General features: G+C 35.9%; 1 long non-coding RNA gene across 1 annotated transcript; it reads right to left on the bottom strand.

Moving 5' to 3' along the window:
- Window positions 1-12,377: 12,377 nt before the first annotated feature.
- On the bottom strand, window positions 12,378-27,107 carry LOC308192237. The gene is made up of 5 exons (XR_013948670.1): window positions 26,166-27,107; window positions 25,779-25,866; window positions 17,515-17,691; window positions 14,118-14,164; window positions 12,378-12,730 (listed from the first exon to the last, which is right to left on the bottom strand). It is a non-coding gene; the product is annotated as an uncharacterized lncRNA (long non-coding RNA).
- Between the last annotated feature and the right edge of the window lie 266 nt (window positions 27,108-27,373).

Raw genomic sequence — 27,373 nt, 5'->3', positions numbered from 1 at the left:
TGGTGAGGCCGCACCTCGAGTACTGTGTTCAGTTTTGGGCCCCTCACTACAGGAAGGACATGGAGGTGCTCGAGAGAGTCCAGAGAAGAGCGACAAAGCTAGTGAGGGGTCTGGAGAACAAGTCTTAAGAGGAGTGGCTGAGGGAGCTGGGATTGTTCAGCCTGGAGGAGTCTCAGGGGCGACCTTATCGCTCGCTATAGGTACCTTAAAGGAGGCTGTAGAGAGGTAGGGGTTGGTCTATTCTCCCACGTGCCTGGTGGCAGGACGAGGGGGAATGGGCTAAAGTTGTGCCAGGGGAGGTTTAGGTTGGATGTTAGGAAGAACTTCTTTACTGAAAGGGTTGTTAGGCATTGGAATGGTCTACCCAGGGAAGTGGTTGAGTCACCATTCCTGGAGGTCTTTAAAAGACGTTTAGATGTAGAGCTTAGTGATATGGTTTAGTGGAGGACTTGTTAGTGTTAGGTCAGAGGTTGGAATAGGTTGTCTTGGAGGTCTCTTCCAACCTAAACGATTCTGTGATTCTGTGATTCTGTGATTTTTGCTATTACAATGAGAATAGTTCACAGATAGTTCTCATTAAAATAGCACTAACCTTTGTTTTTCAGCCAACTATTCACTTTATGTTGGTTGGTGACATAATCAAGGGTCATCAGGATCAACATCATCAGGATGTTTCCCTCAAGAATGTCAACATTCTTGATTCCTTATTAGCAGTTCCTCAGTTAATCATCATTCAGACATCTCCAAGGCTGAGGTCATCTTGCCTTTTCCTCAAAGTACATATTTTATTTCTTTCACACAAAACAGAGTTAACTATCTACTGGTATCAATAGGAATCACTTTGGTATTGTATTTGAACAGTATATTGCAATTACTACAGTTTGCTAAGTGTACCGTATCAAATCATTTGTGTTGTGATTTCAATAAACTTTGTATCACTCCTCTAAATCACAAATCCCATGTAACATCAAATATATTCAAAAAAGTAAATTTGATATTAAAGACTACATCCTCCACACGTAGAATATTTAAAAAGAATCTGGTCAAAGAATTTTGCACTCTGGCGTACTTCTCAAGGTAAATCCAGGTAAAATGACTTTTTTATCTTCCTCCTGTATTTTATAACCTATGCAGCTTGGAAATTGAGTTCTTGCAAATGTATTTGAAGCTTGCCCAAATGTAGTAAGCAATTCACATGTGTCTTGATAAATTACTGTGCTACTTGGGAATCATTTTCCAGCCAGTTTGATTAAGAGGAATGTATGAATATCCCTCGTTCTTTAAAATGCTTTGTTTTGTGTTTTTACTTGTTTGTTTGTTTGGGTGGTTTTGTTTTTGTTTTGTTTTGTTACTCCTCCAGACTGTTTAGGGCTAACACTTTAAAACATGTAGTTGTTCACTGAGTCTAACTAAGTAAACAGAAAGAGGAATATATTTTTTCCTCTCTTTCTGATTTATATTTATTCAATTAATTCAAAAACTTGTTTAATAAATGTTTTTCTATTTGCTATTTTAGAATTATTATTTTATTAATTATTTTAAAGTTATCAATTCATGTTAGGAGGGACTAGTTTGTAGTCACTATGATAGAAAGGTGATTGTTGGTACTGTTACTCAACACGTTTGCTGCATCTATGCTGTTAAGCTGAAGTCTTTCTTATTAGTTTCTTCTTTAATTTACAGGTGTGTTATTAACTTCTGTATGTACTTCATTCTTGGAAAAACAAAACAAAGCAAAACACTACCACCAAGAAACAATATCCAGAATATAACTTTCCTTCCCAGGATAGCCTTGTCTGAATATAGATTTTTACAATATGGGAAGACTTTGTCTTTCACATCTCTTCTACGTGCCTTGATAAATATGTAATACACAGAAGATCACCCTTATAAAACATGATTGTTTTTAGGCATGTTTGTTTTATTTTGCCTTGACATTTCCTCTAATGAAACCAAAAGTACAATTCCATGTCTTTCTGTGCCCATTTTACGTTTCTTCCAGCAGAAAATCTTCATATTGCATGACACAGGGAATCATTATCAATACACAGACTAAAGAACATTTATGCTGATTTTCACCTGTGTGGTGATTTTCATTTCTGTTTCTTACTGAGTCATTATGTCTTTTTCTTGATGAATTATCACCATGTAGTATGATATTTTACCCTTAGAAGAGGTCACATGTTTAGCACATGTAAAATAGTGCTTCTTATGCTAAACAGAGCTTTTAACGGAGCACTGGTGTTGTCTTTTTTTTTTTCTCTTTTTTTCTTCTTTTTTTTTTTAATATATATATCACTGAATGAAAAAAAGACGTGTAAGAGAATGTTGTGCATATTTTTCCTAACCTCACAGTGCATTTCTTACATGCTTTAAATATTAGAGAAAAAGTCAGAAAATTCTCAAATTGAATACATTAGAAGCCTTAAAAAATGTAGTAAAACATGTTTCTAACATTAAATAACAAAGATCTTAAAATGAAGATAGGGGGTTGTTTACTGGAATTCTTGATAAATTGATAGTATAGTCATTAGAAAATACATCTGTCAGACATTTTATGAACAGTTTTCTGCTTTCTGACAAGTGCAATTTTGTTTTAAAATATATAAAAATAAACAACAAAATAGTTGAAAACAAACTGCCTGTTTCTGGAAATCTCACTCTGCTCTGTAAATTCGCAATGTGAATCTTAACTGCATAACAAAACAAAAACAACAAACAACAAACAACAACAAACACAAAACATAGAAGCGGTCTATCAACAAATTAAAGAGTAATGTATGTCTTGTCAGTTAAACAGAAGAAAGCAACTAAATCTGTCTGTTTTCTCTCCACCTCATACCCTCTGCAAACTGAGAATCAGCAAGTATGTGGATGATTCCAAAATGACTCTAGCAATTGACATAATAGAAGGAATCCAAAGGGACCTTGACAGGCTTGAGGGGTTGGCCCATGTGAACCTGATGGAATTCAACAAGACCAAGTGCAAGGTCTTGTACCAGGATTCGGGTAATCCCAAACATCAGTACAGACTGAGTGATGAATGGGTTGAGAGAAGTACTGTGGAGAAGGTCTTGGGGTAGTGGTGGATGGAGAACTTGACCTGAATAGGCAATATGTGCTTGCAGCCCACAAAGACTGTATCCTGGGCTGCATCAGAAGCATAGTCAGCAGGTCAAGGGAGGTGATTCTCCCACTCTGTTCTGCTCTCATGAAACGACACCTGGAGTGTGCGGTTGGGACTCCATCACAAGAAGGATGTTCACTGTCAGATGAGTCCAGAGGTGGGCCATGAAAATGATCAGAGGGCTGGAGCACCTCTCCTATGACAAAAGAAAGCTAGGACTGTTTAGACTGGAGAAGAGAAGGGTCCAGGAAGACTTTACAGTGGTATTTCAGTAAATAAAGGGCATTTATAAGGACGATGTGGAGAGACATTTTATTAGGGAGTGTAGTGATAAGAGAAGGAGTAACAGCTTTAAACTAAAAGAAGGAAGAATTAGATTAGATATTAGGAAGAAATTATTTACTATGAGGGTGGTGAGGCACTGGAACACGTTGCCAAGAGAATTTGTGGATGCCCCATCCCTGAAAGCATTCAAGGCTGGGCTGGATGGGTGTTGTGGTTTAACCCAGAAAGCAGCTAAGCACTACACAGCCATTTGCTCACCCCCCACAGTCGGATGGAAAAGAGAATCAAAAAAAAAAGGCAAAACCCTTGGTTTGAGATAAAGACAGTTTAATAGGACAGTTTAATGGGTGTGTTATCAGCATTATTTTCATCCTAAATCCAAAACACAACATCATACCAGATACTAGGAAGAAAATTAACTCTGTCCCAGACAAAAACAGGACAAATAGGTCTTTAAGCAATCTAATCTAGTGAGCAACCATGGCAGGGGGGTTGAAACTAGGTGATCTTTGATCTATGATTCTATGATCTTTGAAGTCCCTTCTTACCCAAACCATTCTATGATTCTATGAAAATTTTTACTTGATATGGGACTCAAGGAAAATCTATTTATGGCAAATTGATTGTCTAAATGCAGATGTATATGTATATTAAACAAAATATGTTTTCATAACTTTAAGTAGTGAAAGTCTTGGTTTCTAAATCATGGAAGAAGACACTGCTATTTCTCTTTCCCTTTAAATGAGTGCTTGAAATTTCATTGTTCTTTTAATTTGCCCTATTATTTTTCTATATTATCTCAAAAGATGAGTGATTATTTAGCCTATTTTGGGAGTTGTGCATGCCAGTCTCTTGGAGGCAAATATCAAAGAACATTTGACAGAAATGCTCTTAAGGCAGGATGAACTGGAGAAACAAGCAAACATTTACTTCTGGTTCTTTCTGTTGTTGGAAAGCAGGTGACTGCCACTCAGAGCAGGTGGCACAGTCAGGAGCTAGAAACTGAAAGGGGTGGAGTGAGAGATTACTGAAGGGCAGAAAAATACTAAAGCAGTTTTGCTATAGTATTTGTATAGCTTCAGAAATATGTAACTTTCTATCTTTACTGAAATTAAGGTATTTCTGCTTTTCAAATACCTTTCACACAACAAACTAGCAAGCAAGTGCATCCTTTTAATACTGTGAATCACTCTACTGAAACGAATAGTACTATTTACAGTTACAAACATCTTCTGGTCTGTAATAGGGCATATTCTGAATTTTGTTCTCTGTATCTAGAGTGTCAGTGTAATTTCTTTTTTTTTTGAAATCTATCTGCCTTCACTACCGGCACAACATACTCTAAGGAATTAAACCTCCCAACAATCCTGTGCAGAAAGTGAATATTACTTACCCATGCTCCACTTTGGTATTTTGATTCATTCTCTCCTCCAACTGTAAAAAGCAAGGCTATACTAACATTAACAAGTAATGCTGCCCAAAAGAAGTAGATCTGGGTAAAGCACATAACATCCACCCTACCTACTTTCTAGAGTATTGGGGGAGAGTTCCTTAGCTCCAGTTCTAGTCAGGCCAACTGGTTTAAGAGCTGTTACTGGTTGGAGAACATTACTATGTACCCCTGTAGTATATCTTCCACTTTGGTTTCATCTGAGAGAAATTTTGTTAGCTTCACTGTGAGGTTTCTCCATAATGTGAAATAAAGCTTAGTGGAGGGGCTCAATTAAGAGATTAATTTGAAAAAAATTGCACTACTGAGCTAACATGCTAATGTGGATGAAATTTATATCAGTTAAACCATGGTTAGGTGTAAAAGCCTCACTTGGGCCCATCGGACAAAATAGGTGTAATGTCCATTTAAGCAACTTCAATAATGCACAGAAGAAACTAAAAGGGAACCAGGGTTCCTACTTTTCACATACCTTTCATAACTTCCATTTCAAAAGTGGCCTAAATACTGACCAAATATTACTTGTATCAAAATCTTAAAGAATACATGATATAGTGCTAAGACTACTTATTCCAAAATTATGAAGTTTTTTTTCTTTCCTTCCAAATGATTCTAAGCTTAATGTTATTAATTCAGTGTTTAATTTTATGCTTACAAATTATTAGATTAGGTACATAAAAAGGAAGGAAGGAGAAAATAATTTAACCTGCTGAGTGTGGAATTGGTTTCTGTGTTCATGGTATTGTGATATCTTGGCAAGACACATTGCAATTTTTTGGTAGCAGTGAATAAAGCTTTTCTGAGAAACTTTGAATGGGTATCTCAGAGAATGAAAAGGCTTACCAGTAGGTGACTTACTGGAGTTCTGAAGAATAGCTAGGGATTAAGTTCTAAATTGTTGGGGTTTTTTTGTTTTGTTTTTTTTTTTTTTTTTGATCTCTAATTGTATTATCTATTAACAGAGCATTTCAGCCACCTAAATTTCCCTCAACATGCTTGGTTTCGTAGCTATTCAAGTCAATCATAGATCTCCCACTGGAGAGTCAGTATAAGCTTCCCAAAGAATAAGAATGTATCTTTGAGAAATTCTACCTTTATAACTAATTCCAATGTGTGAAGCTTTTCTGCAATTATTTGATAAAAAAAAAATAATGTTCACAGCAATTTGTACCTCAGAAAATATTAAATACTAGATTAAAAAAAATCTATCTCTTTTATGTTTCTTAATGTTAAAGAAAGGAGAAATACAATAAATTTATTGTGACAAAGTTTTCTCATATTCTGAGACCAACAACATTCAACCCGTTGGACAATGCTATATCTCTAAATATGAACTATTTCTTTTCTTCTGTTTTCCACTTCATGTAATTAGGAAAGAAAAAAAAAATGTTTTCTGTTGTAAAAAGTATGCCACATGCCAAATCCAATTAAAAAGCTGTGGAAATAAAGTCTTATCCAGAGGACTCAATAAAAGGACTCAAATAATCAGACCCTAAAGAGTCCTATCCAGAGGACTCAATAAAAACTGGATTTTTTTACTGTTTTCTGTTTGCATTCATTTCTTATTTTTTAGTAAGTGTATATGCTTTGTAAATTGGTCTATATTTTTGGCAAAAATATTATTTTTATGCTATAAATTGATAAAATATGCCTGCACTATTTACTATATTGAATGTTTAACTATTTTTCTGACAAGTTAAAAGGCATAGTGAATGATTTCCTTCAATATGGACTGAAACTCTCAAAGAATGGTTGACCACAGTGGACCTAAAGCATAAAAACATATTTTTGGTGTAAATTCATGGCAAACTAATTTATTACTATACATACTTTCATTTTTAGAGAGCTCTATATAGAACTAATGGGAGTTTGTTTACTTATTTGTTTTCTGGGTAGCAGAAACTATTGAATGGAACAGTTAACTGTACTAACATCATGGAGGAATTCCCATGTCTGCCAGAACAGAACTGCATTACTCAGTGACATAAAATCAAACAATTACTTAGTGAACCATCTCCCCTGGGATCTGTTGCAATTGGCAAATCTACAAGAAATATATAGCAGAAAAAATCAAGAGGAACTGAGCTTAAGCACTTGTGGTGAGTATGCCTAACTAATGGCAACAGAATAATACTAAGAGACTATTAGGGTGCAGGAGTTTTTCTTCATTTAGAACCTGATCCAAAAAATATACCCCATTCTTACCACCAGCTGAGTACCTTTGTTTGTTTTCCCAGGGCATACCAAATTCATCTAATGAGTTAGTGCTGGGCATATGTATTCAAGTTCTTGCATACCAGAGCAGTGTTTTTGGGTAGGTTTCACCCCACAATATATTAATGATTCTTCTGAGGGAAATATTTTCAAACAATTCACATAAAATTTAGAGTCAGATACTCAACTGTGTTGAAAAAGGCAGATGAATATAGAAATAATATTGTTCTTTAATATTTCAGGCAAACAAGTTATGTAAACTCTTTCATTAACTCATTAAACTAAAATAAATAAATAAATAAGCTTTTTTTTTTTTTTTTTTTTTTTTTTTTTTTTGCTGGTGCTTGTCTGCTTTTCTAATTAATAGGCTATTCAAGAACTCACCTGCTGTAGGGAATGATATTATCAAATGTCATTCTGTTTGTGAAAACAATTCTTTTCCAGTAATAATTAATTACTTGTTTGTTCATGTTAGTATCATGTGATAGTTCAGTTTGGATCCTCGGGACATCTCTAGTCTAACCTTCTGCTCCAAGCAGGATCACCTGTGAGGTCAGACTAATGTGCTCAGGGCTTTGTCCACTTGGCCCTTAAAAACACCTGAAGATCCAGAGATGGAGACTGCAAAACATCTCTGGATAACCTACTCCACTGCCTGACATTTCTCATGGAATATAACCAGTCTGAACCTCCCTTGTTTCAATCTCTCCTAACAAGACATACTCCTATGCCATTACCTTTTTGGTAGTTATTTGCTGAGCCTTGCTATTTATTGATTATTATATTTATTTATTTATTTATTTATGTGTTTGTTGTTATTAAGGGCGCTCCAAACTAGATGAAATATCTAGATGTTGTCTAATAAATCCTTAGCAAAGGTACCACAATGACTTCCCTTGGTTGTGCTCTCATTGATACAGCCCAGGACACTGCTGGCTATCTTTGCTGCCAAGGTGCACCAGTGGCTCACATTGAACTCATTTCCCCCTGGGGCCCCAGCTCCTTTTCTTCATAGCTGCTCCCTAGCCCATCAGTCCTCATGCAAGCAAGGGCTCTCATTTCCCAGAGGCAGGACTTTGTTTTTGTCCTTGCTGAATTTCATGTTGTTCCTGTCAGCCTGTTACCCCAACTTTTCTGTTTCCCTCTGAATGACAGTGCTGCCCTCAAGCATATCAATGAGTTTCTGTGCTTATTAATTTGATATACGTCTCTATCAGACATGAGTTAATATCAATGCTCTTTCAAATGAGGCACTGGCTTTGAAAAATTTAATTAAAATTTTTCTGACTCGCACCTAACTTCATCTACCCTAAATACACGTTTATCATTTTTCTTTCCATTATATTCTTATTCTTATGGCTGACTACTACCACATAGATTTTTAACTCTTTCATTTTAAACTATGAAGTCCTAACTTAATTCAGATATTTGTGTTATTCCTAACAATACTTAAATGTATAACTTCTGTATTGTTGAATTAAATATCTGCATCTGTTACTTCAGCACTCACTACTATCCAATTTGCTTCACTGAAATCCCTATCCAAAATTGTTCCTGTCTTGTCACCAGTACATATCACAGGAACACATTTTTGGTGCTACAAATCATTCAAATATTATATAGAATAATTTCCTAAGTCAATCATTGTGGAACTCTGTTCTCTCAGTTTCTCACTTTTTACAAATAGGAAAGTGTATAAATTAACACTCCTCTAGACTATATCTTAGGTATCGCACAAATTCATAGTTACCTGGAATACATCATATTTGCAACAAACTTGCAGATAGTTAGTTACTTTAAATACCTTTTCATAAATTCTGTATGAGTAAATGATACTACCAACAAAAAATAGGAATAGAATCCAAATATGATATTTAAAGTAACTGATATTCCCATTACTTGAAATATTTTTTATTTATTTACTTATTTTTGTGCACAACAGCATTCAGCACAGCTTTTATGCAGTCAGTGCATTGTTAGCACCTTTTGAACAGTTATCTTGCACATTGTTTCATAATAATATTACAGAGCTCTAAAAATTGAATATTTTATATTTTGTGAAATCATAAAATCTAGAAAACATTCTTTATAATGTTAATATCAATAAATTTTTCATGTTGATTAATTGTTTCTTCATTAAAATAGCATCTATTTAAATTTACACTTGGTCTAACTATGCTTTAGTTGTCATAACCAGTTTGTTACTTGCTTTCAGCAGATCTTTCCTCTTCTTGTGTTTCTCTTCTTAAAACAAAGCTTGCTGAGATTCACTGCAATAAACTTAAATCAGTATGTTGAAATGATTTTTCCAATTAAACGTTTTATAGTGAAGACAGTATCTATTTTATGAGAGATTAAAAAGAAACATAGATTAATACATGATACTAACACAAAGTAAATCAGAAGTGCATCTAAAGACCACAATAACCACTCTTAAGTACTTCAGTGGGCTATTAATGTAATTTATGGTAGAACTTGTGATCAAATCCCTCTTACAATTTCATTTGGCAATCTTTCATGAGTCCTTTGCTCCTGTTTTAAAAAGGTGAATTTTTTTTTTTTTTTTTTTTTTTTTTCTACTGAGAGAAGCATGCAAAGACTGTGTTGCTCAAACATTGATCTGGAAAAGCCAAAAACAAAAATCAAATTAATATGAGATATTCTATTTCTAGTGATATCTATTGTATCACAACTTCTATTTGGATATGAAACCATACTGTTATCTTAAAACTGTTTCTAGGAGGTGGGCAGAAGAATCAAACACATCTTGACCTTTACTGATCCGTGCACAATTTTTACTAGCTTCTTCAACCAATCAGAAAATAACTTCTTTAAATTTCTCTGGGAAGTGTTATGGATCCATTTGGTGCTTTACCCTGATTCCTTCAGCAGTTCATATAATTACAGCTCTAGAGACAACAACTTAAGGTAATCTATGCCTTCTGTTTTGTGTCTGTCTACATGATTGATGGACAAGTTATTTAAGACTAAATACATAAAATATCTTCAAGTTTTATCTCTGAAAGTGTAGACACTGATTATCAGCCTCCCATTTCCTAGGGCAGTGGCCTAACCAGAAGGAATTCTTGTAAAGGGAGTAACACGAGCTTGTACATAGTTGGAGGTTCCTAAAAGACTTTGCGGCACAACAAAATTTGCAATGGGCTTCAGATCATCAGTGAACGACATGACTGTAATACAAATATTGTAGTACAAATACAAATATGCTACAATTATATTGTGGACCAAAACCCCTGGTCAGATAATTGTCAGGCAAGGCAGTAGCAATTTTTTTTATTTTTTTTTTAATAAAGTACGTGTTACTAGTATTTATTTTAACTCGGTGTTAATACAAACCATTCAGGCAGTTTTAAGTCTAGAACAAGTAGGAAGATATATTGAGTGAGTTTCAATTGGGCATGTCAGGAATGATAAAGCCTCAGACTAGACTGCAGAAATTAGCTCTGCAGAAATTAGAAATTCTGGAGTCCTGAAGATAGACTGACAGATGGGACTTACAACATCACAGCAAAACACAAGGACATGGACTTCCTTGTGGTAAAAGTTAATGTCTGGTCAAGTCTCAGTTCACTGTGATTTTACTTATTTGTTGTAGATATTGAGTAATTTTTTATATCAACAGTTGTTGAAAATAATGACACACTGGGGTATAAGTGCACTCTGACTGAGCTTTCAGGTGTCAGTGGGCTGGCATAAGAACTTCCCTTCAATATGAGTATGGCCTTGCCCAAATCCTCTAAATAACATTTAGTAAGCAGACAGGATATTTCTTCAATTGTCTGTCCTGTTTCAAGAGTGACAGTGGACCTCAATGGGTATTTTACACTGTCTTCCATTGTTCTGTAAAAGAAAACTTTGCTCCTTTTAAATTAAATTTAGTCATGAATGAAATAAAAATAAACTCAAAGTTTTAAATCATTTCATAGAATCATAAAATATCATGAGTTGGAAGGAACCCACGAGGATCATTGAGTCCAGCTCCTGGATCTGCACAGGAACACAAAAGCAGGCTTGTTGCTGTGATCACTTCCCTGGGGAATCTGTTCCAGTGTTTGACTACCTTCTCAGTGAAGAATTTTTCCTGAATCTCCCCTGTAAGAACTTCATGCTGTTCACTCAGGTCCTATCATTTGTCATCGGAGAGAAGAGATCAGAGCCTCTCCTTCAGCTCCCCTTGTGAGGAAGCTGTAGGCCTCTATGAAGTTGTACCTCAGTCTCCTCTTCTCCAGGCTGAACAAAGCAAGTGATTTCAGCCACTCTTCATATGTCTTGCCCTCTTCCATCTTTGTAGCTCTCTTTTGGATGCTCTCTAATAGTTTTATGTCCTTTTTATACTGTGGTGCCCCAAACCGCATATAGAGGTGAGGCTGCACAAGAGCAGATTAGAGCAAGATAAACACTTCCATTGATCAGCCAGCAGTTCTGTGCTTGATGCACCTCAGGACACAGTTGGCCCTGCTGGTTGCCAAGGCACACTGTTTCTTAAGAAACATCTAAAAACTTAAATACTTTGGTATACAGCATAATCATAAATATATCTTTGTGTACACAGACAGATGTGTATAGAGAGATATGTATTTACTGCTGCTGGACTTCTATAACTCATGGAATAAACTAAAGCAGGAAAATAATATTAACTTATCTCTACAGGAAAGTGCTTTGAAAATATATAATACTCAAAAAAGATAAAAGCAAGAGAACTTTAAAAAATAAATAAAATAAAATAAAATAAAATAAAATAAAATAAAATAAAATAAAATAAAATAAAATAAAATAAAATAAAATAGTGACATTCTACATATCCTCACCCTCATCCCCACTGTTACATATCACAAAAATTGAGCACTACTTATTCATATCTTTTGTTCTTGGCAGGTAGGGGAATTACATGGAGGGTTCCTAAACAAAGTGAAAATGCTTAAAGCTGTGTGAGCTGCTTAATTAAGTATTTGCACATTTGGAAATACTGATGAGAATATTTAAAACAGAAAAAAAGGAAAAAGATAAAAGAAAAAAAAGTATCTATACCTATTTCAAAACAATGAGTTAAAGATAGTCATCTTTTTTTATGTCGAGTGTCTATGGGACAGGATATCAGATTCTTCAGCTACAGATTTTCTTCATTAGAATTTCAATATATGACAGCAGGCTATGTTATTCTTAATTTCACTCTTTTTTTTTTCTCCCCTAATTTAGTGTGTTTAAAGAAAATAGTTTTAATAGAAGAAAAATAGGAAATCCAAAGTTTTATTATTACTATTATCATTACTATTATTAATATTGTTTTTGTTATTTTAGGAAGTTATGTCCTTGTTCTTATGTAGTCCAGGCAGTGATATAATTGACGTGAATAATCATACAATCAGCACAAGAAAAGTATGCACTTTATAGATATTAATACTTTATTTTCCAATTAAAAATAAATTAAAAAACCTATAAGATATCAAATTACTTTGGCTAATCCATGTGAACAATTGCTGTAATGTTCTGACATAGCTTAGTTGTCCCTAGCATTTAGTCCTTCTAAATCAGAGTATGTCATTTTGCCTTTTTAGCTACTTAGGAATGTCCTCCTGAATACGAATATTTCCAGGTTAAATATTCTATGTCAGGGCATCCACTTCTCTTCACTCCTATAAAAGAATTACAAATCACCTAAAAGCAGGTTATGGGATATGGAGTAAGAAATGGAATACAGAATTTAGATGTGGTATAGAAAATGTTCAAACCTTTTCTTAAATTGTAGAAGATGAATACTGATTTCAGCCACACTTCATCTTTATTGATTTACCCATCTTAATATTTAGGCATATACTCTAAGGAAATAATACAGATTTCTTCCAGTGTGATGGTTTTGGATGCAATAGTGTTAATTTTCCTCATAGCAGCTGCTATGGTGCTATGTTTTTGATTTGTGAGGAAAACAGTGTTGATAACACAGTGAAGTTTTAGCTCTTGCAGAGAAGTGCTTACACGAAGTCAAGGATTTTTCTACTTCTCATGCTGCGCTGCCAGCAAGTAGTCTGGGGCTGCATAATAAATTTGGAGGGGATACAGCCAGGATAGCTGACACCAACTGACCATAGGCATATCCCACACCGTATGATGTCATACTCAACAATAAAGGCTCGTGAAAGGAGGAAGGAGAGACATTTGGAGTTAAGGTGTTTGAGTTCCCAAATGACTGTTACACATGATATGATAGAGCTCTGCTTTCCTGGAAATGGCTGAACACCAGACTGCCAATGGGAAGTAAGGAATTAATTCCTTGTTTTGCATTTTTTGTATGTATGTATGCAGCTTTTGCTTTATCTAGTACATTGTCTTTATCTCAACAATGAGTTTTCTCACTTCTACTTTACTGGTTCTCTTCCCCAACCCACGGGGAGGGAGAAAGTAAGCAGCTGTGTTATGCTTAGCTGCCTGCTGCAGTTAAACCACAATGGAGAGTCAATGATAAGAAATAGTTCCTTTAAAGGGTGCTTCACACTAACGTTTTTGTTCAGCCATCTTTGAATAAAACAAAGGATTTTCTGCAGTTACTTTACTTACTGACAGTAAAGGCAGCCTTGTTATTACTTGGAATTAAATGGCTTCATTTGTGTGCCTGAAAATAATGAATAAGTATAACATCCTTAATGTAATAGCTGGACTCTAATATATGGTTCTTGTCTGTTTCTTTCACACAATTCTTGTATTGCATGCCATGGATTATCTCCAAAAACATAAATCCATGGTAATACCACAGTAATTCAAGCCATAGTTTTATGAAGTAGAGGTATATGAATATTGACTATACGGATATTTCTGTTTCTTTTTGCTTCTTTTCCAAATTTGATTACTCCACCATAGTAAATTTAATGTTATTTAATAGGAAAGTATGTTATTAGCTATTTCCATTATGTTATTAAGGACAAAATGCATCAATATTTTCTTGTCTAGTCTTGTATATTTTAATAATAGTATTTTAAGGCTTCTTAATTTGTCTTTTTTCAGTGTTATAAACAGATTTCTCCTTACCTTGGCAGCTGAGCAGTAAAACACATCTTTTTCTGTTTCATTTCTGCCTACAAGAGATACGTATGGAAGATTTCATTAATATGGTAATTTTGATGCTTATTTTAGAATTTCCCATAGTATCTGTTAACAAGTAACCTAATAATCATCACTGATTTACACATTGTAGTAAAGGAGTTTTATGACTCCATTTATATGTCCTAAGGCTGGTTTTCATGATTTTCCTAAAATGAGACTGGGTTGGCAGAACTTAGTAATCGGTGTATAGGCTGTTGCAGGTTTATCTTGTGTTCTTGATTCTAAGAATTAAATCTGTATTAACCCTAACTATTTTACCAGATGCATACATTTATATGCACATGGTTTCCAGCTCAATAAATATTGTTAATTAAAATGAAGGTGTTTACTGTACATAGAGTATGAAAGAAAGGAGGAAGGAGCTGATTAACTTGAACTTTTAATGTCTTAGAATCTAACAGACTTTAGAAATTCTCCAGCAGCTATGTTATGCCTGACTAAAGTAGATTTTTAGATATATATACACATACATATGTATGTACACACAAATATATATATATGTTTGAATACTTAATTTTTATTAATATCACTTTGTGTCTAGTTACCAAAATTAATTAATAATAGTGCACCAAATCATGCTTGATATCTCTGTGTAAAATTAACTGTTAAATTGAGAAACATTTTATCAAAATACTAATAGAGCTCAAATAACTCTGCTGAACAAATCTCCATGATGAGTGGTAGTTTTATCTTGCTGGTCAACAAAACTCCACCACTGCCATCCTTCCCAAACTGATCCTGCGTGGGTTTCCCACAGGCAGCAGATCTTCAAGAACTGCTCCAATATGGGTCTTGTTCAATGGGGTCCATCCTTCAGGAGTGAACTACTCCAACATGGGTCCCCCACATACAGCAGATCCCACCAGATCACCTGCTGCTGTGTGGTCACCTCTCCACAGGCTGCAGCTCCAGCCCAGGGTCTGCTCCTGCAAGGGCTCTCCATGGGCCACAGCCTCCTTCAGGCCAGGTCGACCTGCTCCTCCTTGGGCTGCAGCGTGGAGATGTGCTCCACCGTGGTACCACCCATGGGCTGCAGGGAGACAACCTGCTCCACAAGCCTCAGGGAACTTCTGTTCCAGCAACTGGAGCACCTCTTTCCATTCCTTCTTCACTGACCTTGGTGTATGCAGGGCTGTTTCTCTTTCCTCTTTCTCCCAGCTGCTGTTGTGCATCAGGTTTTTTCCCCTCTCTTAAATATGCTCTCATAGAGGTGCTACCAATGTCACTCATTAGCTCAGCTCTTTTTAGGGGTGGATCCCTTTTGGAGCTGTCTCCCTTTGGAACTGGCTCTCCTGAGGCAGCTTCTGGGTTCTTTTCACAAAGGGCCTGCAGCTCCCCTCCTACCAAACTCTTACTCACAACCCACTAACTAATGCCTATCCCATCCCTGAGAAGCGGTCCCACCCACCCCAGACATTCTCCTGAGTTTTATTATTCAGCAGGATGCCATATGGTACGGAATATCCCTTTGGCCAGTCTAGGCCAGCTGTCCTTGTTCTGTCCCTTCCCAGCTCCTTGTGCACCCCCAGATTCCTCATTGGAAGGGCAGTATGTGAAGCAGAAAAGACTTTCACTCAGTGTAAGCACTGCTCTGCAACAACTAAACCATCAGCATGTTATCAGCATTATTCTCATTCTATATCTGAAACACAGGATCATAACAGCTATTAGGGACAAGTTCAGTGGTGGTGGTGTAGGTTAAAATATTTTAAAATGTCTTTCTAAAAGATGATTTTTTTTTTTAATAAAAATGTTACTTAAATCAACAACAACAAAAATAAAACAGCAAACAACTAAACAAAACACTCTGGTTTAAGAAAAGTATTTGAGCATATTCATCATAGTTTCCAGACGAAAAACCCTTCAGGTAATAAAGTCTGTAAGATGTGGCATGCTAATCTAATGTACACTGTATGCTTGTAAAATTCAGTGTAACAGTAATTGTAGCCAGACTATAACTCTGGTCTAGCTCTAGGAAAAAAAAAAAAAAAAAAGTTTAAAAACACTTTGTCTATAGAAATTCACTCAGTGAATCAAGTAAAAAAAATATTAATTTATAAATTTACTTGTATTAATGTATAAATTTACTTATTTATTTATTTATTATTTAAGGTTTCAACACTTTCTTCATGCCTAAATATTTAATTATCAGTATATGTATGTGAATTGCAGCTCTTTAAAGAAACTGACAGACTTTTATTTTGTTTTTATATAAATATTGCATCATTTACTGAACTAAGAGAATTTTACAGTTACTAATTGTGATTCTGAGTTGTTACTAGTTAGCTTGTATCTTTCAAATTTTTGTGATTTAACAAGTCATTAATTAATATCAGAACTCATTTCACATTATCTTTCTAATAAATTTCTTTTTTACACAACACCGCAAAATAAAGATTACTTAGATTCTCAAGCGATCAACCAGTTGGACCCACAACTCAGTGGGTGATAAATGATATCTGCTTTTGCTAGAGCATTATATTTTAGAGGGGAAAAAAAAAAAAAAAGCATCCATGTTTGATTTTTATTTTTATTGCCACGATGTCAGATGCGTTATAGACATTGGTGGATTCTTTATATGACCAATAATTCTTATATATATATACATATGTAAATAAATAAATAAACAAGAAACTTTTCATTTTCAGTTTTTTTTCTTTTTATTTAAAATCCCTGTCAAGAGCTCTCTCAAACAGTTTGATTATTTTTATGGGTACATGGTTTGTTTTGCTTCTGTTTCTAACTGTGCATGACATAAACAAGAGTTTCATTGATTTTTTTCTTAAAATCTGATTTGAAAGGCTCAATTGTTTTCTAACAATTTTCTTTTCTTTTGCTTTTCTCCTGTTCTTCCTACATTCCACTCACAAACAATCCTAAGCCAAAACATAGTAATACTTTTCACCTATGTATTTATATTTATAAAGAAATATAATGCACAATTAAAACAGAATTTAATATTTTAAACATGTGAAATACCCCCCAAGACTCTGTGTTTCCCGTGTTATCTACATAAATATTATTTCTCTGAAAATCCTGACAGCAAATCCTGCTTGTCTACTTATCATACCTCCAAACCAGGTTATTTCCTCTCTCCTATTTCTTAGAGAAAGTATCATTCATTTAGTTGCAGAGTGTTTCACTATGACAGGAGTGTCTTGTACAATGGAAAACAAACCACTTTGTAATACCACTGTGATTGGAACCGATATTCCCTATTATCTGTAAACTTAAACAATTGTATTTTTGTCATGAAGCAATAGCTTCAGCTATATGATCTGCTTTGTACCTTGTTTTATTGCATTTTCTCTGAATTACGTACCTTTAATAAGAATTATAGATATCTATGTTTTCATTCTGCCTCAGCTGCACTGCTTCTTTCCAAAATTACTGGAGGAGTCTGGCAATTGCCTTCTTCTGGTTTTAGCAGTCCAAGCATCTTCTTAATATCCTGTGTACCAAAGGCAAGTGTTGTATTTTTCTTTGGAAATTCAAGGCACTACAGAAAAGCAACAGGGCATATTACGTTGGTACAAATGTATGTTCCAAAAAATACAGAAAAATAGTTACCATTGCCACTTAAGTATTTTTTGTATTATTCTTAGATCCCATATATCACTTATGTACTAATGCACAGATATTCATTGACACTGTACATCTAAAATAAGTGTTCATAAACTGCTGAATATGTACAGTCCACATTAAAATTCTTACAACTTAATGGAGTCCATTTCAGTTTGTGGGTTTGTTTTTCTTTCTTTTATTTTTTGTTTGTTTGTTTGTTTGTTTTTCCACATGTGAATAGCATTATATCACCTAATTTCGACTGTCAGTAATGGAATTCCATGCACTGCTTTTGTTGATTATTTAGCTTCTTGTTCACTTTTTTAATAATATCATGACATTCTAGTGTAGAGACATTTTGCTTGTTTTTAAATTCAGTGATATCATTTTAACTCTGACTCCTTTGCTTAGAAAAGCATGAATTGATTCTTTACTGTTTACCAGTAGTTTTAATTACCTAGACCTTTTCATAATTTTTTACTTTATTGTAAGTTTGGTATTCTTGGTTTGCAGATGAATGGCACTGCATTAGATCAAATTATTCTATTCTATTCTATTCTATTCTGTTCTGTTCTGTTCTGTTCTGTTCTATTCTATTTTTATTCCATTCCACACTGACATAATACATAGAGAAAAATTGATCCCCAGTGAGCAAATTAGAAATACATCTGTTCAATAGAGTTTCTGTTTGTTTGTTTGTTTGTTTGTTAATAATACCTTCTGTCTTTTGATCAGTTTTAGTTACTTTTGCATTTCTCCAATTACTTTGTCAACATGTCATGCAGCATCTAGTTAAATGTTTTACAAATCATTGATATATTGTTAAACTTAGGTGAAGAAAGTGCTTTCACTGTCTTCTGTTGTTCCCACATATACTGGAGAAAAAGAAAAACAAGCAAACAAAAAAAATCTTCTTATTCATTTTTTTTTCATTTTATATCAGAAATTTTGAACTGCAGAAAAAGTAAAAGCGATTTTCCCCTTTTAAAAAACTAATTGAAAAATTCACAAATAAATGGATACCTGTTCATTATTTCATCAACATGTTTTAATACAAGGAAATTTCATCAATAGAAATTTTAATACAAAGAAAAGCTAATCCTTACGGAAGAGAACTGTAGGACCAATATATAAATGTATATATGTGTATATACAATTACAGAATGTGTGTTGTCTAAGTCCAGCTAAAATCCACATCAAAATGCAGTTCAACAGGTATTCACAAGATATTACAACCATGTAATCCTACAACCAAATTTCATGGTTTATTGATTTCTGAATCTTCAAATGCTTACATCTAGTATTTCTCTTTCTGTATTGAAATGAATTGTAAAACACAAACTTCATTCATTTGAATGGGAATTGTTAATCCATCAGCATGTTATGCATACCATTTGCAGTACATTATAGCAGAATAATTTTCTGAACAATTATGTGTTATGTTCAAGAACTTTGAAATGCAAAAAAGGTAAGCCATATAAACAGTTCTCTGCAAGAATGACAAAAACAAAATACAGATTTAGGGTGAACTTTCAAATAAGTATATTGCATTTGTTTTTATGGTCTTAAAAAATCTCATAAAAGTTATTTGTGAATAAGGAATGAAAGACTAGCATAAACTCCAGAAGTGCTAACAGAATATACAGAACTCAACACAACTGAATTCTAATGAAGAATTTGGGCTGCTTAACGTATGCATGCTTTGAATATCAATTAAAGACAAGGAATTAGACTCTTAGGCACAATTATCAGAATTCATGTTTGTCTGATGTTCTGGTATATGCTGCTCCACCTGGACTCTCACAAGTCTATGGGGCCAGATGGGATCCACACGAGGGTGCTGAGGGAGTTGGTGGATGTGATTGCTGGGCCACTTTCCATAATCTGTCAGCGGTCATGGTCATATGAGAGGTTCAGATGACTGGAGACTTGCAAATGTGACGCCCATCTATAAGAAGGATTGTGAGGAGAACCTGGGGAACTACCGGCCTGTCAGCCTGACCTCAGTGCCAGAAAAGGTGATGGAACAGGTCATCTTGAATTCAATCACACAGCATGTGCAAGACAGGTAGGGAATCAGACCCAGTCAGCATGGGCTCATGAAAGGCAAGTCCTGCCTGACCAACCTCATCTTCTTCTGTGACCGGGTGACTCGCCTGGTGGATGAGGGAAAGGCTGTTGATGTAGTCTACCTAGATTTCAGCAAAGCTTTTGACACAGTCTCCCACAGTATTCTCCTGGAGAATCTGGCAGCCCATGGCTTGGACAGGTACACTCTCTGCTGGGTTAAAAACTGGCTGGATAGCCAGGCCCAGAGAGTGGTGGTCGAATGGAGTAAAATCCAGCTGGCGACCGGTCACCAGTGGTGTTCCCCAGGGGCTGGTGTTGGGGCTCATCCTCTTTAATATCTTTATTGATGATTTGCATGAGGGAACTGAGTGCACCCTAAGTAAGTTTGCAGATGACACCAAGTTGGGGGGAAGTGTTGATCTGCTGGAGGGTAGGAATGCCCTACAGAGGGACCTGGACAGGATGGGTTGATGGTCAGAGGCCAATGGGATGAGGTTCAACATGGCTAAGTGCCAGGTCCTGCACTTTGGCCACAACAATCCCATGCAACGCTACAGGCTTGGGGCAGAGTGGCTCGAAAGCTGTGCAGAGGAAAAGGTTCTGGGGGTGTTGGCCAAGGCTTGCCTGAAAATGAGACAGCAGTATGCCCAGGTGGCCAAGAAGGCCAACGGCATCCTGGCTTGTACCAGGAATAGTGTAGCCAGCAGGACCAGGGAGGTGATCATCGCCCTGTACTCTGCTCTGGGAGGCCGCACCTCGAGTACTATGTTCAGTTTGGAGCCCCTCAGTACAAGAAGGACATTGAGGCCCTGGAACATTTTCAGAGAATGGCTACAAAGCTGGTGAAAAGTCTGGAACACAAGTCCTATGAGGAGCGGCTGAGGGAACTGGAGTTGTTTAGTCTGGAGAAGAGGAGGCTCAGGGGAGACCTTCTTGCTCTCTACAACTAGCTGAAAGGAAGTTGTGGCGAGCTGGGAGTCAGCCTTTTCTCATAGATAATTAGCAATAGGACAAGAGGGAATGGCCTCAAGTTGCACCAGGGGAGGCTGGAAATTAGGAGAAATTTATTCCTAGAAAGAATAGTTAGGAATTGGAATGGGTTGCCCAGGGAGGTGTTGTAGCCACCGTCCCTGATGGTGTTCAAGGAAAGTTTGGACGTGGTACTTAGAGACATGGTTTAGTGGGTGATAGTGGTGGTAGGAGGATGGTTGGACCAAATGATCTTGGAGGTCTTTTCCAACCTTAATGATTCTATGGTTCTGTTTGACTGGTCAGACACTGGGTACTCCACCCAGTGCTAACCTACATTTTAGGAAAGAGCAGGGGCTTCTTCAATAGTAAGATCCCTTATTGTGAGAGATGCCACATATCACAAGCATAGTATTTTCATCTTCTTATGTAGACTCCATATTTCCAAGCATAGCTGATTATCAGAAATACAGATCATCACAAAATGCTGCATCTAATATGTAGGATCAAAAAGCAAGAGGACATGTTTGGTGTCCCTGCCCATGGCAGGGACATTGGAATTAAATTATCTTTATGGTCCCATCCAACCCAACCCATTTTGTGATTCTGTGATGGTACTGTGCATCATAAGTGTATGAGATGAACATGTAGACAGCAACAGGAAAAGTCCGGTAAGAGTCATAGAACCATAAAGCCATAGAATGGTTTGGGTTGAAAGAGAACTTCAAGATCATCTGGTTCCATGGGCAGGGCCACATTCAACTAGATCAGCTTGCTCAAAGCTCCATCCAGCCTGGCCTCGAACACTTCCAGCGAAGAGGCATCCACAGCTTCTCCTGGCAATCTGTTCTAGTGCCTCACCACCCTCATAGTGAAGAATTTCTTCCTAATGTCTAATCTAAACCTGCCCTCTTCTATTTTAAAACCATTACCCCTTGTCCTACCATTACACTCCCTGAGTCCCTCTCCATCTTTCTTTTAGGTCCCCTTTAAGTACTGGAAAGCCACTGTAAGGTCTCCCTGGAGCCTTCTCTTCTCTAGGATGAACAACGTCATTTCCATCAGCCAGTTTTCATAGGAGAGGTACTCCAGACCTTTGATTATTATTGTGGGTTTCCTCTGGACCTGCTTTAACAGGACCATGTTTTTCTTATGTTGGGGACCCCTGAGCTGAACGTAGTACTCAAGGTGGGCTCTCATGAGAGTAGAATAGAGGGAGCGAATTCTCCACCCAGCCTGTGTTTGTGCTTTGGAGTGCCATGACCCATGTGCAGGACCTTGCACTTGGCTGGATAATTTTTTCCACATTATAGTTAAGTTAGGGTAGTCCTTAAAAAAATTATATATAGTTTAAAGGAATGCTGTATTAGCTCATGGAAAAGAAATGTTATGGGCTACATAAACATTTAATTAGATTAACTATAAGTGTTTGGATGCTGAAGATTATTAGGGGGAAGTGACATATTCTTTTCCCTTTTCTTACATTCTTTTTCAACAGGTTGATATTTGACTTTTAGAGATAAGGCATTGACCTGACCCTGTACTTTTGTCCTTTTATTTTTACATTCAAGAAAAATTGTACAGGTCAGGAACTGGAAATAGCACAGGTATTAATATGATCTGAAGACCTCAGCAGAGTGTCAGAGAAGAGTACAGTAGATAAAATTTTACTGAACAGGCTAGGACTCTGGCTGAGACGATGAAAGAAAAAAAAAAAAAAGAGAGAAATTTTGGGTTTTACAGTAAGAAAGTTTCAAGAAACTTCTCTAAACAGTAATGGCTTAGATTTTACTTCCTTCACGTAGGGTAAAAATAGAAAAAAAAATAATAGCTAATATTTTTTATTCAAGAATGACATAACTGACTGAAAGATTGACACACTGAGTGACAATGTCTAGAAAAATCATAGGCATGTTCAAAATATATTTTTTCTTTTCTTTCCTAGTCTCATTCTTAAAACAGTTTTGAACAGCTATAATCTCCAATTTGCTCAAATATAATTTGTGAAATTTGTCCTTCAGATTTCTGAGACACACACTTATCTTTGGCAAAATTCCGTCAGAATTAATCTGCTTCATGTACATGAGATAAAAAATTAAAAATTAAAAAATAAAAATAAATAAATAAATATGTTTTAATTTTCATGTTCATATTTTCTAGGGTTTAAGTATCTTTAATCTGCAGAACAGCATTCAACATTCACTGAAAACTTGCATTAAAAGCTTGTTTTTCATTCCCTGAAAAGGTCTCATACACACAAAAACTAAAGATTGGAATTTGTTGCACATCTCTAAAGTCTGTTCTGCGTTATTGTTCCATTTTGAATTTTATACTGAGAAAGTTGTTTTTGATTATATTTCTTGTATACAGTCTTATGAGAGCTGGTTATTTCTTCTGACATTCCTAAAATGAGTTTCAATGCTCACAGGGTGAAAGAGAAATTATTTGAGTTGTTTTCTACAAGATATAGTCCAAAAGATCTGAGGATCTATCACTAACTTAACTTGTATCTGGACTGGACCTTTCTATTATATTTGTCTTTAAGTACCATTTTGTCCAGCAGACAGTACAAATCTCATTTTTCCCACCAATCTGTCAATCCCTCCTGTTCCTCCTTCTGTCCCTTCCTTCCTTTTTTTATCCATCCGTCCATCTAATCCTTCATTCCTTCCTAGAGAGCACAAACAGCTGATATGAATTGGAATAATCTTTTTTTTTTTTTTTTGGTAACAAATATTATAGCTTCTAGCAAAGCCTAATCACTGTGATCCCTCCCCTTTCTGAGTTCTGCCAAAGTATAATACAACAAGTTTTAAGGACATTTATTAAGACAATCTGCAGTTTGTGCATTTTTTCATCTTTTTATGTTTACACTTCGCCACGGAATAGATTTTGCTCAGGAAAAAAAAAAAAAAAAAGTAAACACATAAATCTAACTAGAATCTTTTGCAATGTATTTCAGTATTTAATCCACCATCAGCAAGTTTAGACAACATCCAATTTTCTCCCCATTTGAATGCTCCAACAGCATAATTTACACAAAGCACACATCACAAATTTTACTTCAACATTCTCTGATAGATTTTGCATACAGGCTTTTTCTGCTTGGTCAAGCAATGCTTCCTACAAAGAATACTGAAACCACCAATATAATTATTTTATTAGTTAAGTATCCCTTAAAATTTTGAATGTTTGTACATATATGCTTCTAATTCTTTTTTCAGCAACATTTGAGAAAATAAAATAATAAGCAGACATGAACATATAAAATAGGACAGGTACAAGGGCACAACTATTTTATGGTCTTTGCATCTATGCCAGGGCATAAATGCAGGCAGGGTGATCTTAGGAGCTGGTTTCAGTAAGGTATTTGTTAAACATGCATAATACATCCTGATAGAATTGGTCCACTGTTTGTGGAAAGTATCTTTTGAAACACCATCATTACTGGTAATAATGCCAACAGTCCTTTCATTTCTACCCATCCCCATTTCTTTCCCTTCTTTTCCTTTATTTTGTTGTTGTTGTTGTTGTTGTGGTTTTCATTTCCTCAAGTAATTGTACCATGTTCTCTACAACTTGACAGGATGTAAAGGATAACTGGGAAACACCTATTTAACACAAACTGGAACACAACAAGATCCATCTAAACATCACAGAACTTCTTTACTGATCAAGAGAGTTCTAGCGTGCCTCCTCCTGTGAAAATTAGTTTCCACCAAAGTGGGATCTCGATGCCTATCTTTGTACCATGTTATGCAACGATTCATTTTGCAACATTTAAATACATAGACGAATTTGTTCCTGAAAAGCTTTTTAAATTTGTCTTCTATTTTTGCACCATAGTCAAAGTACATTTCAAAGTTCACATGTAAGCTTCAAAGTGTCCCCATTGTGAAAGTCGACCTTTCAAAAGATAAATAAACACCACAAATTTTTCTCTCTAAGTATTATAATCATCATAGAATCATAGAATGGCTTGGGTTGGAAGGGACCTTTAAGATCATCTTGTTCCAGCCCCCTGCCATGGGCCACCCACTAGATCAGGTTGCCCAAGGCCTCATCCAACATGGTCTTGAAAACCTCCAGGGATAGGGCATCCACAATTTCTCTGGGCAACCTGTTCCAGTGCCTCCTCACCCTCTGAGTGAAGAATTTCCTCCTGACATCTAATCTAAATCTCCCCTAATTTAGTTTAAAACCATTCCCCCTTGTCTTATCATCTGCTCAAGCAAAAAGTTGCTCTCCATCTTTTTCAAAAGCCCACTTTAAGTACTGAAAAGCTGCAATAAGGTCACCCCTGAGCCTTCCCTTCTTCAGGCTGAACTTCCCCAACTCTCTCAGCCTTTAAGCCTTTAAGACATAGGTCTGTACTAGCAATACACAAGTTTACTCAGTATTTGAAATGGTGAGTGCAGTATTAGTATTTAAGTAAAATGTGCTGTGTTCCCACCAGAAATGATTAACATGTCAATGTGATAATGCATAATTAACAATTTAAATTATCATATTTAATGCCTTTCATGTATTTGTAATTGCCATTGACTGTTTCAGCACCTTAGTTTTAATTAAAAACAAACAACAATGAAAGTATGTAGCATTTTCAGATAAAATATTAATTAGTTTGTTATGAATTACAATATCCAGTGGGAAATAACCAATTTACTAAGCTGCCCTAATTGCCCTACACAATGTATGCAATAAATAAATAAATAAATAAATAAAGTTTCATAAAAGTCATTCCATTTATTCAAAAGAGAGAGAGAGAAAGTGCAGCATCTATTGAATTAGTTTATTCAGGGTAGCAATTTTTAGCAGTCTAGAAGAAAGTAATGGGTTCATTAAAACTAAATTCTCTTCTCCTGTCTGCACAATGACACACTTATTATCTCTTCTCTTTTTGCAGAGAACTTTCATTGCTAGCACTGGTGTTTCTACATATGCAGGAAGATCAGAATAGCCATACAAATCTGTTCTACTCACATGAAAGAGGAAAATTTAGTCAGAAGACTCTAACAAAACCTGGGACTGTATTTTTCTTTTAGCCAATGAATGGTGTGCCAGCTGATACCTGTGGGAGATGTGCACAGAGATGGAGAATAAACAGTGGGGACAATATGTCCCTGTTGTGGTTTAACCCGGCTGGCAGCTAAACACCACACAGTCGTTCGCTCACCCTCCCCCCTCCCTCTCTGGGATGGGGGAGAGAAACGGGAAAGTGAAGCTGGTGAGTTGAGATAAAGACAGTTTATTAAGACAGGAATATAAGGAATATAATAATAACAATAATAATAATAATAGTGATAATGATAATAGTATTAACAATAATAATGTGTAAGAAAACAAGTGATGCACAATGCAATTGCTCACCACCCGCTGACCGATGCCCAGCCTATTCCCGAGCAGCCGGCCCCTCCACCCCGGCCAGCCACCCCTATATATTGTTTAGCATGACATCAGATGGTATGGAATACCCCTTTGGCCAGTTTGGGTCAGCTGTCCTGGGTCTGTCCCCTCCCAGCTCCTGCTGCACCCCCAGCCTGCTCGCTGGCAGGACAGAGCGAGAAGCCGAAAAGTCCTTGGCCTGGTGTAAACACTGCTCTGCAACAATTAAAACATCAGCATGTTATCAGCGCTCTTCTCATCCTAATCCAAAACATAGCACCCTACCAGCTACTATGAGCTACTTAACTCTGTCCTAACTGGAACCAGGACAGTCCCTAATTTCCATGACAATATTTTTGCATTTTTGTCTGCCCCACAGGTTTTCAGTGTTGCCCACTGTTGCAATAACAAAACATTTGTTTGATTCTCCTTTCCTTAGATATATTGTGAAGCTCTGTTCATGGCTTAGTTTATTACCATGAAATACTAAACCAGGGTGGACTGAAGAACAGGAAATGCTGTCCTAATTTCTGAGACACTATGAGTATTTCTAAACTGAGGGATTGAGGATCCCTGTTCCTTGATTGACCACTGCAAATCTTCAGCACATATAAAAGCTGGATGTATATATTTCTCCCTTTTTTCCTCATTTTTTTCTGAAAAGAAACCTAGTGTATGAGTATGGAAAAATAAATAAAATAAATAATAAAAATAAAATAAAATAAAATTTAAATTTAAATTAATAATCATCATCATCATCATCATCATCATCATCATCATCATCATCATCATAAAAGCACGTCATGCTTTCCAGCAGGTTGTCTGGGTTTGCCCATTAGACACCTTGGCTATATTGCACCAGAGCTTAGACGCAGACCATTTTCCTAGTAGATAACATGAAGATGCACACAGCTGTCTGAGGCTTCACTAATGATTCCAATGTATTTTGTAATACTCAATAACAGAAGCTAGACTTCTATATAAATAATGGTGAACGGTGTGTCAGCACTTTCTCACAGAATACAGGACTGTATAACAGAGGAAGACAGATTTTCAAAGCTTAGAAAAGTACTTTCAGCCTTTTATTTTCTTTTGTTAATTTGACAGCTGCAACACATCAGAAGATTTTAAAATACTTCCCTGCTAAAAATATGTAAAATAAAGTATGTTTCTATTCAAACTTCTGTTTATAA

The sequence above is a fragment of the Anser brachyrhynchus genome (genome assembly GCF_964034855.1).
Source record: "Anser brachyrhynchus genome assembly, chromosome: 1".
NCBI lineage: Eukaryota > Metazoa > Chordata > Aves > Anseriformes > Anatidae > Anser > Anser brachyrhynchus.
Note: the sequence above shows the minus strand (reverse complement) of the source record. Positions and strands in the feature narration are given on the sequence as shown.